This window comes from Stylophora pistillata, chromosome 2 (genome assembly GCF_964205215.1).
Source record: "Stylophora pistillata chromosome 2, jaStyPist1.2, whole genome shotgun sequence".
Lineage (NCBI taxonomy): Eukaryota > Metazoa > Cnidaria > Anthozoa > Scleractinia > Pocilloporidae > Stylophora > Stylophora pistillata.
This window is the reverse complement of record NC_142520.1, coordinates 11,182,201-11,197,200: the sequence shown is the minus strand read 5'-3', so window position 1 is coordinate 11,197,200 and position 15,000 is coordinate 11,182,201. Positions and strand designations below refer to the sequence as shown.

General features: G+C 39.1%; 1 pseudogene; it reads right to left on the bottom strand.

Moving 5' to 3' along the window:
- Positions 1-13,246: 13,246 nt before the first annotated feature.
- Positions 13,247-15,000, bottom strand: part of LOC148737104 (uncharacterized) — a 1,883-nt pseudogene continuing 129 nt past the window's right edge.

Sequence of the window (15,000 nt, the reverse complement as noted above, 5' to 3'; positions counted from 1 at the left end):
AAATCACAGCCATAGGGTGTGCTTGTACTAATCAGAGCGCCGTCCCTTATGCCACTGTCAGCAAATAAGGTTACCTCGATACGTTGCGATGGAATCAACCCAACATTGACACACACCAAGAATGACATTTGTAGCCGTCGTTTATAATCTGACTAGCCTTACGGACTCGTCAAGATACGACACAACCCATAGAAAATACTCAATGGTACTACACAACCAAACGTTAATTAAGATATATCTATCACACTTTGTATCAGTTCCCCTGAAAACCTGTGATCCTCCCAACACCCCCTCCCCCTCCGATAGAAAATGACTGGCCCCCGAACATTATTTCACGTGATGCACTTTGAGTAAGCTTTCAGTCCTGTCGAATATCACAGGTCATCCAATCAGAACATACCTGCAAAAGCTTTTATCAACTTTTTTTTTAATTTAATTATTTACGGAAATAATTTGTTTCTACAAACCCACAACTGTGACGTCAACGCTGTGTGTAACAACACCGAAGGTTCTTTTAACTGCGGCTGCAAGGTTGGGTTTAATGGCGATGGCAAAAAATGCACAGCTGACTATGAAATCTGTCCAACTGAACTGCTCCAAGCATCGAAAATAGTTCGTTTGCCTAAATTTGCTTAAATTTTACGAGCGTATCAAGAACATCAACGATTTTCATAAGAAAGCTGTTTATATTAATGTGTTGAGGGATCCGGGTCGGCTGCTAATGTGTCATTTATCACGCTTTGCATCCATCGCAGTGTTCATTTCATTACGCCTTTCGTGTGTAGGCTGCTACTACTGTTATGGTGAGCGTGGTGTTACATAGTTGCTAAAATATTAATAGAATCGAGGAAGTTTCTAGAACGCTTAGCCATGCTGACTCATTAAAAACTTTTAAGGGAACTTTCTAGAACCGCTGGCCAGCATATTTTCGTCATGATGTAATAGTAGTGTAAACTTACCAAAAATAGCAGAATTACAGATCTCTACAACATTCTGGAACTTTTCTAAAAGATATATAAGGAGTCGCGATAGGTTAAAGTTAGAGACTTTTTTCAGTGAGTTAGTGTTACTACGAGGAGCCCAGAGGAGCGAGAGCCGGATAGAGTTGTTAGAATTATTTACTGGAATCGTCAGCCGTGTGGAAGGCTGCCTTGGAAAAGTGTTGTCGATGTTGATAAGCGACAACGATCTTTAAAAAGAGCCTTGAGTTGTGCAGTAGTGCACTGAGATTGAAGTTATAGTATTTATAGAGGGCTCTAAGTTAAGGGGATAGTTATTGTATAGGTATTAATGTCGCTCTGTAGCTAAGTTAAGAGGATAGTTATTATATTAGCCATAGTTAGTAGCTATTGGTATCGCTCCGTAGTTACTACGTCAGTCAATGAGGTGGTTGAGTTAGTACGAGTTGTATCTTTCTGGCGGTTGAGAAAATACCGTAGCATTACCTGTCATCAAACGATTAACGAGTCGTGGACGAAAAGTTTTGTTTTTTTAGTTTTAGTTGCATTACCTTATTTTTGTGTGGAGTTCAGTCAAGTTTACAATTTTTTTAAGTACAGTTACATTTTACATCTGTAATCATTGCCTGCATCACGCACGTCTCGCGCCCTTTTTTTGTCTTAGAAGACGCGTGTCCTTTCTTGATGATGTGCCGGTTAATTAATTTGTTTTAAGATTTTTTACCTGCGGATTGGTCGTTTCAGTGTAAATTAAATAATAAAGATCATTTGACGTGGGCGCTTTCAGTGATATTTGACACACACCAAGAATGACAGTTTTACTTGTCGTTTATAATTTGGCTCGCCCTACGGGCTTGTCAAAATACGGCACAACCCGTAAAAATACTCAGCGATAGTACACAACAAAACATCAAATATGTATCACATTTGGAGCCATTCCCACTGAAAACAATGCGATCCTCTAAACGCCACCCCCCCCCCCCTCGATAGAAAATAAGTGGCCCCAAAACACCATTGCACGTGATGCACTTTCAGTGAGCTTTCAGTCCTGTTGAGTATCACTGGTCGTCCAATCAGAACATACCTGTAAAAGCTTATATCAATTTTTTTTTTTTTATTTCAGTATTAACGAAAAGAATTTGTTCCTGCAGATGTAGACGAGTGTACCACCAATACCCACAACTGCGACATTAATGCCAAGTGCAACAATACCGAAGGTTCCTTCAACTGCAGCTGCAAGGTTGGGTTTAATGGCGATGGCAGAAAATGCACAGGTAACTATGAAATGCGTCCATCTGTTCCAAGCATCGAAATCAGTTTGTTTATATTTGCCTAAACGTGACGAGCGTATCAAGAACATCGACGATTTTCATAAGAAAGCTGTGTATGGTAATGTAGAGGGATCAGTGGGCTCAAATGTATCATTTATCACGCTTTGCATCCACCGCTGTGTTCATTTTATCACGCGTTTCGAGTTTCGAATGCTACCACCTCTCATCAAACGATTTTACGAGTGGTGGAAGACAAATTGGGTTGGTTTAGTTTTGGTTGTATTACACTATTTGTGTCTGGAGTTTAGTCAAGTTTACAATGCTTTTAAACACAGTTATATTTTCATTCTACAATCATTCTCAGGATCACGTCACGCACGTCTCGCGCCCTTTTTTGCCTTAGAAGACAGGTGTCCTTCTTGACGATGTGTCTTAATTTGATTTCAGCTTGTTTACTTTTGGATTGGTTGTTTATGTCATTTAAATGATAAACATTATTTGACGTGGGCGCTTTCAGTAATGTTTCAATATTGTAAAAACTGGCATGTCACAGGTTAAACGATCAGACTAATTCTTGAATATGCTTTTATCATTTGTCACTATTTATTTTCAACGGAAAGTATTTGTTTCTTAAGATATAAACGAATGTGCCACCCATGCTCACAACTGTGGTGTCCATGCTCACTGCAACAATACCGAGGGTTCCTTCAACTGCAGTTGCAAAGAAGGGTTTAATGGCGATGGCAAGAACTGTACAGGTAACCATGACATTCGTCTATCTAAAGTTTACACAGCATAGAACACAGTAGATTCATAATCCTTATTTGTTTGTATTAGCCTAAACATGACGAGAGCTTCTTTTTTGCTCTCCAAGCACCGTGTATCCACATCGCAATAATTTGCAATAACACAGACAGGTCCTACTTCTGTGAATGGAAAACCGAGTTTAATTTCAGCAAGTGTGAAAAATGATCCACTCCGTCATTGAGGAAGGTCCTATCCATAATTATATATTTTAAAGAAATAAATCAATAATTCAGTGTAATGTAAGGGTAAAGAGTAGTATGTCGTTCGCACCAATCAGATTGCCGCATTTTTCATGTATCACAAACCAATCATATTGTTGTGGTGTTGACCTTTTTCATGCGGTATTGCAGAGAAAAGCAACTCACATTGCGGTGTTGCGGTGATCTCAAGTCTTACAGTATACGATAAATGTAATTCAAAATGTCGGTTCTCGGTGAAATATACCATTTCCGAGATGCAGTTTATTCTTTTACCTTTTGAAAAGCTGGATTTTGAAAGATCGGTGGTTAACCAGCCTGCAGAGCGAGCGTAATTTTGGGAGAGCGGGTGCTCAGTATTTTTCAGCGAAAACTGGCCACCATCTCAGATTTTAATGGCAGTCGAAGGCTGGGATGAGAAACCAATTTCGATTAAGTGTGCAACTGACGGTCAAAAATAAGGAGAGGGGCTGGGTGGGGAAGTGAGTATTACGCCTGCCCGAACTCTTCTTTGTTTTTCAATTTGCTGATTGGTGCAATTTTGCTCTATCTGTCAATCGCAAGCGAAATACGTCATTCGGACATTTCGCTCTTGCAGTAAAGAGAGGACATGATCACAGACTACAGATGACGTTGTAACTTTCGATTCCGCTCTCAAGGAAGCATTTAATCTTTCGGAAATTAGCATGTATTGCGCATTAAGATCGAAACGAGAAGCAATTTATACACTGGTATTTTGAAAGGACCTGGGGGCCGTGTTGTCAACTGGCGTTGGGAAAAGCTTGATATTGGAGGTCTTGGTTTGCATTAAGGTACATGAAAACTATTGAAATATGTGTCAGTCATTTCGTGTTAAAACTCATATGTCCATATTGCTTCCCTTTGTAATTTCTAGATATAATCGAGTGTATCACCAACATCCACCGTTGTCACAAAAGAGAAATTTGTAATAACACAGAAGGCTCCTACTCGTGCGAATGCAAAAGCGAGTTTAACTGCAGTAGGTGTGAAAAATGTTTTCGCTTTGAATTGGAGAAAGTCATATCCATCATTGAGTTATTTTAAACAAGTAAATAAATAAATAACTCTATTCCAGCGTAAAAAATGGTATGTCGCTCGCACCAATCAGATTGCGGCATTTCTCATGTATCACAAACCAATCATATTGCTGCATTATCGTAGATATTACCTACCAATCAGATTACCCAATTCTTCATCGGTCACAAATCAATCAGATTGCCGCATTAGGTATATATCACGTACCAATCAGATCACAGCATCGGGGTATGCTTGCACCAATCAGAATGCCGTCCCTAATGCCAATCAGGGCTGGAAATTAGGGTACCATGATACGTTGCGATTCAATCAACCCAACACTGACCTACACCAAGAACGACATAAACAAGAATTGTGAGCTCATCTACCCAGTGTAATGGTTCGTGTCTTTCATGAAGACTTTTTTGCTACAATCTCTCCGGATTAGTAAAGTCATTATGGAAATTTTTCAACCTTTTGCAAGTAACCCTCATTTAATTACAACGTACACTGTGAGCTGAAGGCCTAACACGGATTTATCACTTGCGCTTTTTATTTGGGTAGCACCACTTCTTGCGGCTCAGGTAAAAGTTGTGCATAAATCATATTTGATTGTCTTGTTTCTGCCTTATGGTTGCTCTTTTTGCAAAGGTTGAAAACACCACCAAGTTATATTTACCTTCTGTGTAGACTCAAAAACGTTGCAAAGATGTTTTGCTATGTTTCATTCCTTACCTAACTTTTTGTGTGTCTTTGCCTGACTACTGCCCGTGTTACTTTTCAATGGGGTGAAAAAAATTCCGGACTGTGATTGTGACGCGCCTATAAGCTATCCCTGACGAGTATGACGAGGGAAGCAATTAAACATTTAGCTAACTACTAGTTTATCATCGCTTTTAGAAAATCACTATTGCTAAAATAATAAAATTGCACTACAATCGAGATATCAATACTAATTATTTCACTTTTTCATGTGTTACAAATGGTTTTCTTCTACTGCACTTTACCTTCCGTTACCTGGAAAAGTATTTCGGAAGTGGGGGGAGGGGGGGGAGTGGGAGGGGAGGAAGAACTTAAATAATTGTTGTTGGGTAAGAGCCACTGGCCTGTTAGAATTCTCACCTTAGTATAGTCTATTTTGTGACCAAATATGGACCCCATCACTTTTGGTCATACTTGCAAAAATTTTAAACTGCGCATTTTCCAATTTTTTAATCCCCAATTATCACAACTTTCGTAAACCTAATGTCCCAAAAATGTTTTTACTTATTAAAGGAAAGCTAATAGCTGCTGTCAAACAAAAAAAAAAAAATGATTTTTCCTTTGATGAGTAACATACGCACTACAGCTGATTGCAAAAAGGTTGTCGGAAAGAGCGCAAGCCATGTTAAAATATCCGTTTCTTTGCTTCTAAAAGTTTTTCATCGATTAATTATTTATGTTTAAACGGTACTTTCCCACTATAATTTTGTGTTTACTTTTTATTCGCAACTATGGACCAGACTTTCTCAGATGAAATGCCATTAACAACGTAAATTTTATGACAATCCTGCCTCAATAAAGAAAAGAAACTCGCAAGAAACGTTATGCTTCTGTTGGTCAATTTTTCACGCAATTCTAACGTGCTTAGACGTTTTTTTAGAAATAAATTTCGCTTTTAATTTTGCTACCTTAGACTTCACCTTATCACGTGTCAATTCCTTTTAAACAACTTGCATTTTATCATGTATTTCACAAGCTCAGGAAAAAGGCCAGATAAGCAACAACCAAATAAGGAGCCTACTTTGTTACGCCTTGAAACATGATAGTTGTCTCCTCATTCAAACTATTTTCACTTGCTTGAAGAAGGGAGACCGAAAAATATCTTTGTTCAGTGGTTGTTAGAGATGAAATAGTTTTTGGTTTGCTTTCCTTAGCAAAATTACATTGAAAATACTTTTCGGGGCAAATAGCTGTAACTGAATAATTAAAACTGTCTCTAATGGAGAGGAACAGCAGTAAGGATCGTCGTAGCCTGCGAGCAGATCGTTCTTTAGTCTCGTCACGCAAGGTAGAGAAGGCGTTGCGGGACGAGACCAAATTAGGGCTGCGAAGGGGACAGCAGGAAGCGTGGTACCTATGCAATTTATTTTCGCCAACAATGCCTATGTTTTATACCGAGGGGGAAAATAAGATCAACTTTGTAAAATTCCCATACCGAGTTAAACTCATTGTACACGGTACAAGATAAGGATAAGCTATGTCATAATAATCCTTATATTGTGAGCACGTCGACAATTAAACCGTAACCTTAATGTTCATTTCATAGCATAAAACAAAATATCAGTCAAATAGAAAAACAAAAAAATAAGCGCCTAGTCAATTTTCAATCAATTACGCTACATAACTACCGTAAGGATTCGATTTAGTGCCCTCCTTAAAATAAGCGCCCGCTCTCATTAGACTTTTTTAATGAGCGCCCCTATTCTAATAAGCGCTCCCTTTGAATAAGCATTCGCGTTCCAATCAGCACCCCTGCACAAATAAGCGCCCCTATTCTGAATCAGTAATTGCACAGCGGAGTACTTGTATATTGAGATCAACCATTATTCAACTTCCTTTAATTGCTCACGTAAAGCCTCAAAACAGAATCAATGGTCTATGTGTCCGTCTTTCAACTGTTATTTTCAGTTCATTCATCGCGTGACGATTGCAGCTTAGCTAATCGTTCTAGCCAGGACCTATCCATGGAAAATAATCCGTCATTTTTCAGTCTTTTTAATCCTTTTGAAATAAGTAGGTTTGTCTCGCGCATTTTACTGTTTCTCAGGATGAGAATAGGCGCCATGTACCCATCCCCAGGTTTCACTGTCCCACCATCATCAAAACAATTTTCAAAACAAATAAATTCAAGGATCAAAGGGATAAAACGAGACGAATATTTGAAAAGTCTCGGCAAGATTCAGGTCTGTGCAATGTTTTGTGCGGGCAGTTTTTGAAAAAAAGGTTTCGCTTAAATTTATAAGGCTTTGTATAAAGACGCCATGTTGGTGTCCCTCCGAGGAACACCAATATGGCGGCAGGAAGGTAACAAAAACATATGTCATCGAGTTCTGCTGTACGAAACCTGTAGTCGTCTTCTGAGGGCTCATAAACATCTAAATGACTACAAAATCTCAGCAGATAAGTCAAGGTATCGATTCCTTAGTTAGTGCCCAGGGTCAGTTCCCCAAAGTCTATAAAGGAACACCTAAAACCTATAACCCCAACTGGCCAGCTATCTAAAGTCATGGAAGGTTTCACAAGAGACTCATTACTTAAGAGCAGCCGTCCGTAAATATTGCACGGAGGTGTGCAATATGAAAAGATCGAAAATCCCCAAACTTTGCCAGAATATAGGTTAGGATGAACTATTTCTAGAAATAATACTTCGAGTTCAATTGCATTTTTACTTTTCGTGAACGGCGGCAAAATCGGTTTTGCGGCTCTCACGTCAGCTTCACGAGGTTTAAACATTATTTCAACATCGCTTAAAAATAAACAAAGCAGTAAATGTGACCAAATATTTTCCAAATGAAAAGACGACAAGCAATTAACTGCAACAGTCCTCCTTGATACGAGCAAGGCCTTTGATAGGTTACACCACCACACTCTTCTGGCTCAACTCCAGGATGTCGGTGCATCTACAACAGCTGCTTAACAGTGGTTCCGGAGTTATTAGTCATCACGTCACCAAATTGTACGCATGAACTCTACTCTGTCAGATCGCATGCAAGTAAGAAATGGCGTACCTCAAGGAAGCATACTCGGCCCGCTTTAGTTCAGCATTTACGTTAATGACTTGCCGTCAATCCCACAGTTCTGCTCCCCACAATGCTATGTTGATGACACCAAGCTTCTGTTATCCTTTGCATTCTACGAGGAGGAGGGGCCAGATATAAAATAAATCAGGATCGGCTTAAAATACGGAACTGGTGCTTTAATAACCAGCTAGTTTTGAACCCCGGACAAGACGAAACTAATGCTCTTTGGAAGCAAACAAAACAATGCAAAATTGAATGATGATTTTAATCTGTCCCTTTTCGGGAAAGATCTTGTACCTGCAACAACCGCTAAAGACCTCGGTGTAATTATGGATCCAAACTTAACTTTCGGAAATCATATTCTAGAAACAGTTTCTTCGTGCATGTCACGTTTAGCTCAGATCAATAGAGTTAGACAATCTTTTGACAAACAGTCCTTAATTATCATTATAAACTTACTTGTTGTTAACTTTGCGGCCCATTTTATTAAAAAAAAACCTGCCTTTAAAGAACGTGCCGTTAAAGAACTGCTTTACCGTGATTGGGAATACAGCGATCCATACCAGGACTACAACATACGTAACAAGCGACTTCAAAATCTAAAAGCACCGGGAATAAGTTACGTGATATTACGTAACGAAACAACCAGAAATGAAAATAACGAAACGGAATTAAAATGGTAGCCACACTTGTTTTCGGTAAACTATTTTATTGCTCATGCGTTTGGAGTAATACTTCTCAAACAAATTTAAAATTGTTTCAGACAGTCCAGAATTTTGCCTGCCGCATAGTAAGTGGAAGAAGGAAATACGATCACGTGTCCCCAACTTTAAAGGAACTACGCTGGCTGCCAGTGAAGGAGCATCTTTACTACCGTGATGCCGTAATGTCATTTAAGTGTTTAACTGGATGTGCTCCTGGATATTTATCTACACAATTCATTAGTGTGACGTCACAAATCGTAGAACGCGAAGTTATCAAATGCTTAACATACCTCGCTTTAGAACAGCAAGTGGCCAAAGGACCATTTTGTATAGAGCAGTTACTTTATGGAATTCCTTATCTAACGATCTTCAACTTTGTGAATCGGTTAATGTGTTTAAACGCCACCCTAGGTCTCGCCTCTGAGGTACCCTTAGCACTTCCGCTATTTAAGTCATTTAAGTCATTGCTCTATTTTAAGTCTAATATATAATGTTTAGCTTAATTTTATAATTAATTTATACCTTAATTGTGTTGCCTCTGAAAATCCTCTTTGGGGAAGTGCCAAATATTGATTGTGCGTAAACTGCTCTCCGCTGTCTCGAAATGTTCAGAAGGGGATTGCGTGACAGACAGACACACAAGTCCTGGGCCACAATATTGCAAATGAAAGTGTCTTTTACCAGAAACACTATCACTCTTCCTCTAAATTAATTATTTTTTTCGTTTGGGAAGTTGAATATGCACGAATACTTTAGGGGGGAGCTTTTCCCTCTATTGGCCCCCCTCCTCTTTTTCATTCCACTGATCTGTTGACATTTTACAGGTTTCATCAAATAAGCTTTCAACGCTTATCTAATCAGGGGTCTGTAATTTTTTAACTTCTTGACTAGTGCAGGAACCTGAGTTGTGTATTCGCTTCAAAAGCCGCAGCCGTTGACTACCCTCCGCTGATCTAAATGTTCTGTAAGGATTGCGTGACAAGCGGCAAGGGCACGCGTCTTTATCTTAAACACTAGCACTCTTCCTTCATATTCAATACTATTTGTTTGGGAACCTTAAAATTATACTTGAATACTTGTGGGGGATTTTTTTTCCACTGAGTTTACCCCCTCTTCTTTTTCATTCCTGTTTACAAGCGTCTTGGAATCTCGTCGAAACATCAAGCGCTTAGCTCGCAATAACTGATACGATCACTGTGGCTCTTACGATATACATAGATAAAATGAACTTCTTCCCGTGTGACACACAATCAGAGTACTTCTGCGTCGATTATCTGTACCACGGTACGCTTTTACACAGTTGTGTATATGTAATGGCAATCTGTGGCGACTCTGAACTTGTTGGAGGGCCTTGTGGATGCAGTGGTGTAACCCGACAAATGCTTTATGCGAGGCGATAAAACATGCAGAAGAAAGGTCGAGTCACCTGAAGTTATACGACTGCCTTGATTCAACTTTGAAAACGGAGGCACATTTACTTCTCACCAGGGCAGTTAACATCTCAATATTTTTCACGATTTCTTATTAATTCTGTTGACGTTATGTAGTGTATAAACAATAAGATAACTCGAGAAGCTACCTAACGATGGTTATTGAAGGCCTTGTGCATGTAATTTTGCTTCAGTTTTCTATTCCCGAGTTTTTATATTTCCCTTATTCATTAATAATAGTATGAGAAAACTAAGTTGTTGACCGCGGTGACGACAGCGGATAAAGGCATGCTTTTAGTTATTACAAGCATTTTCATACGCGAGTCCCCCAAAAAACGTTCAAGCATAATTCAACGTTCCCAAAAAATAATACTGAATATAAAGGAAGAGTGCCACTGTTTGTGGTAAAGATCTCCCTGTCACGCAATCCTTACTGGACATTTCGAGACAGCGGAGGACAGTTCACGGCAGCGAATACACAAACAACATTTGGCGCTGATGCACGGTAGGTACAAATTTATAAATAATACTCAAATCAAAGTGTAAATATGGCAAACATTTATTTTACGGTTTGTATCCGTCCTCGGCCGCTTCGAACTAGACCCTGTTACATTTTGGCTTATTTTGTTTCGAAAATAACCGCTAAAGTTTTAAATCTCAGTTAGGCTGAGCAGCAGAAACGACAAATGTTGAACAAAGTTAACTTTTTATTCAGTTTGGTAACGATATTTCGCTCCCAAAGTGGTCTGTTATCTTTTCCACGTGCGCATTGTGGATTTTTCACCTCCAATTGCGTGACAAGTATTGGTGCGTTTTGACCTCTGAGTCACTTTTGCTTGGGGTCCTAAAATTTCGTAGTTTCAGTAACCCAAAAAAATTTATTTGAGTTATTTGAAGAAGAAACATTGTTCTTTTGCTGGATTAACTTGATATAACCCCATGCCATGTACCAAGGTGCGATTTAACCCTCTCAATTTTTCCATTTTCTTGTCCGCCAAAATGAGCGAAATCGGGAAAAACCAAAAACTCCCCAAAAATTTTGATTGTAACGGAATCGAACAAAGAACACTTCAGACTGTTTGTAAATACCTGTTCTTTTCATTAGGAAAATATTTGGTCACATTTACTGTTTTGTTTGTTTTCAAGCGACGTTCAGATGATGGTTGTCTAAACCTCGTGAAGGTGACGTGAGAGTCGCAAAACCGATTTTGCCACCGTTCGCGAAAAATAAAAATGCAATTCAACTCAAAGGTTTTTTTTTTTTCTAGAAATAGTTCATCCAGACCTATATTCTGGCAAGGTTTGGAGATTTTTTTTTATTTTTTCATATTGCACACCTCCGTGCGATATTTACTAACGGCTGCTCTTAAGCAGGTAAGGAATAGTCCTGACTGTAAACAATTTTCTATTGGTGGAAAATCAACAATCCATGCATTATTCTGTCTCGTGCATTTAATACTGATGTTTCCTGATTGTCTTGGGAATTATATCCAAATATTTATTTTGCAGAGTTTAGTAAAGGATTTGATACAGTTCATCATAGTAAGTTACAACTTGAGCTTAAACATCTGGGTGTGAGCCATGTCTTAATTAGTCAAATGGATCTATCCTTTCCTTACCAGCAGATCTTAGATAGTTACTTGGTGGGGTCTTATCCGCCCCAGTCTATCCTCATAACCGGGTATCCCCCAATGGACAAAGCTAGCCCCTATCCTTTTCGCTAACTTGGTTGAGAAGCTGGCTGACAATTAGCATCTGCGCACTAAGTATGTGGATGACACAACAGTGTTTGAGTGAATATCCAGAAGTAGCCGAAGGCATCTTTCGTTCGTTTTTCAGGTCATTGTGGTTATAATACTAGCAGAGGTATACGCTTAAATCCCAAGAGGTTCAAAGAGATGATTTTTAATTTTCTTGAATACCAACCTATGGTTCCAGATACCATTAATATACTAGGTAATGACATAGAAAGAGTCTCAAGTTATCAGTTCCAAGAGGCATATAAGTCTAATGACCTTAAGTGGCATCTGCATGTTGAGTATATTATTTGAAGAGCTAACAAAAGGCTGCATGCCTTGAGATTTTCTAAGAAGTCAGAGCCCTATCATAATGACCTAGTGTAGATACATTGTTCATTAATCAGATCTCTTAGTGAACATGCATCACCTATGTACATATCTTATCGAAGCCGTTCAGAGGAGGGCATTGAAGATTATCTTTCCAGATAATGGTTATGAGGAATCCTTTGTTTTATCTTCCCTCCCAACCCTAAGTCAGCGCAGGGATCTTGCCTGCATCAGGTTTTTCAAGGCCCTTGACACGACGAAATATCAAGGATCCGTAATCGGAAACGTGAAAGAGATTTGTGAAACCGTTGCGGAAACATGACAGGTAACACGTGTATCCGCTGGCGGTTTGGTGACGTTTACTCGTGTTTCCGTTGCTGCGGTAACAACGGAACCGAATCACTTTTTTACATGTTACCGTCAGGTTTCAGTTGAAGGAAACAAATCTTTCTGCATATGTAACTTCATGTTCACAAGTGCGGAAACACATGGTAACGTTCCGGAAATATGAATTTTTTATATTTCTGTCAGACCGAAACGTTCACGGAAATACAAGGTTACATTTCGGAAACATATTTTCCTCTTGTTTCTGCTGCTGAATTCAGACTTGGAGGGGAGGAATTACAGTGTTCTGTTTCAGAAACGCTTCTTTTTTGTTTCCGCATGCGCAATAGTGTTTTTTTCTTTTTCATTATTACAGGACAGGTTAATATGTTGTGATCGTGCGTTTTTCTATAACCCATACCAGACTTATACCGTTCATTTGCGAAATCTGTGCTTCATTAATATTATGTAAAATCACACATATACTTCAGTCGATGGATCGGTGACACATAATTGATTTTTGTTATTTAAAAAGTACATCGTCTTCGAATGTCGTCCTCGTTAATTGAGCAAAATGTGCCTACAATTCCTTTCTTAACAAATGAACATCAAAAAAAATTTTGCAGCTAGTATATAGAAAATGTCAAATATGCTGAAAAAGATGTCTCGACTTAGTCGCTGCGGACAGCCCAACGCAGGCCGTTAGTTGGGTGAGGGCGTGATCAGGCGTGATGATTCATCCTCAGTCCGGTTGACACGTGCACTTGTACGGCGTTGCTTCTCATTTAGTGCGGCAAAATACGCCTCATCCAGTATCACTTTAATGTTCCTCAGTTTTCTCCTCTCCCATGAAAGTATTCTGACTTTTCGTGGTGTTGGGCCACCCCTTGGTTCTACTGCCTCTTCTTCGCAGCTTTCTTCCGACGACATATAATGTAATGCGTCTGGGGAAGACAGAATTTCTCGTGCCCTTTTCTTGTCTCCATCAAACAGCACTGTCGAGTTGTCCAGAGTATACAGTCGTCGAGAAAGTTTCTAAAGGGAATAAAAGATCGAGGCAAGTGAGAGCCTTGTCAGAGCACTGTTGAGAAGTCAAATAATTGCCAAAGTTGCCATAACTGCCATTTCAGTGACACAAAAAGCTCGATTATGATCTTGCTAAGATAGAAATAGATGAAAGACACAAAAATCAGCCACTTAGCTCAAGCTTTGGAAGAAAACCATGTTGACATTGTAGCAGTTAAACAGCTATTAAGCAACTGATTTAATACACGCGCAGAGTTGTTACCAAGAAAAAATAAGAACGGTATTAATCATATTTTCTCTTGTTGTACTGGATTTAACTGACTTGTCCCAAAACATAAGAGACAAAGTAGTAACCGTTAACAATCTGGCCTTATATAATTGATGTAAAATACTTACCCTCTTGAAACGATTGCTTCGCTTGACTCGCCGTCGGTGCTTCTTAAAGCTGTTGTTTGCTTTCCTTATTTATCATCTCGTATAGATCTCCAATGCTGATGAACCGCAACTAATTTAAAACAAATAGATTATGTTAGTTGACGAAGCATGCTCTCGACACGAATTGGTAGAAATTACTCAGAGAAAAATTGGTTGCCGCCCAACATTATTTATTCAGCGATAGCACTTAACAGCTTTGGCAGTTTTTGACACGCTTTAAAATTTGACTTGTGTTCAAATATAGATTCAACCGTTTCAACCCTTCAATCTATTTTTGAAACAACATTTTTTTATATTGCTACATTAAACCAGCAATCTCGCCGAGACATACCATACGTGTAGTCTAGGGCGAATCAAGATTTGAATGGATGAATTTTACTTGTTAGTCAGCATACTTAGATTCGCTACAGGTAGGGTTATGACGCTAATTTGACCAAAGCCTACAAGCAGTCTCTCTTTTGCTCCAAAGAACGCCAGTGAGGACAAATAAGAAAATAAGTAAAAGTACTGGCAGAGTTTAGCTGGCGCCCGAAAGATGTGTAACGCACATTTTCGATATTTTCACCTTCACTGCCCCGGATTTTAGAGTAAAGAGACTGCTCGTAATCTATTTTGACCCAATTGTCTGAGAGGCTCGATTGCCTGTACATAGTACCTTCAAAACGGCTCTTATAGAAAAATAGCAACATAAATTCGATATGGCCAGCTGGTATCTTATTGGAGGAAGTTCCACTGCTCTTGTTTAAAAAGTTATGATAGAGGCTTACCTTTGATGGTTGACTTCCTCCACTTCTTCTTACCCTAAACTGCCTGTACTTCAATTAAGAGTTTCTTGGCCAAGGCTTGATTTGATGAACCATCGAAACTACACATACAATGGAGAAAAAGGAGAGGATTATGAATAAAGAAACGATAGCAAGAAAGGTAAGTATTAAAATGATTGTCCAAAAGATGCACAGGCTGC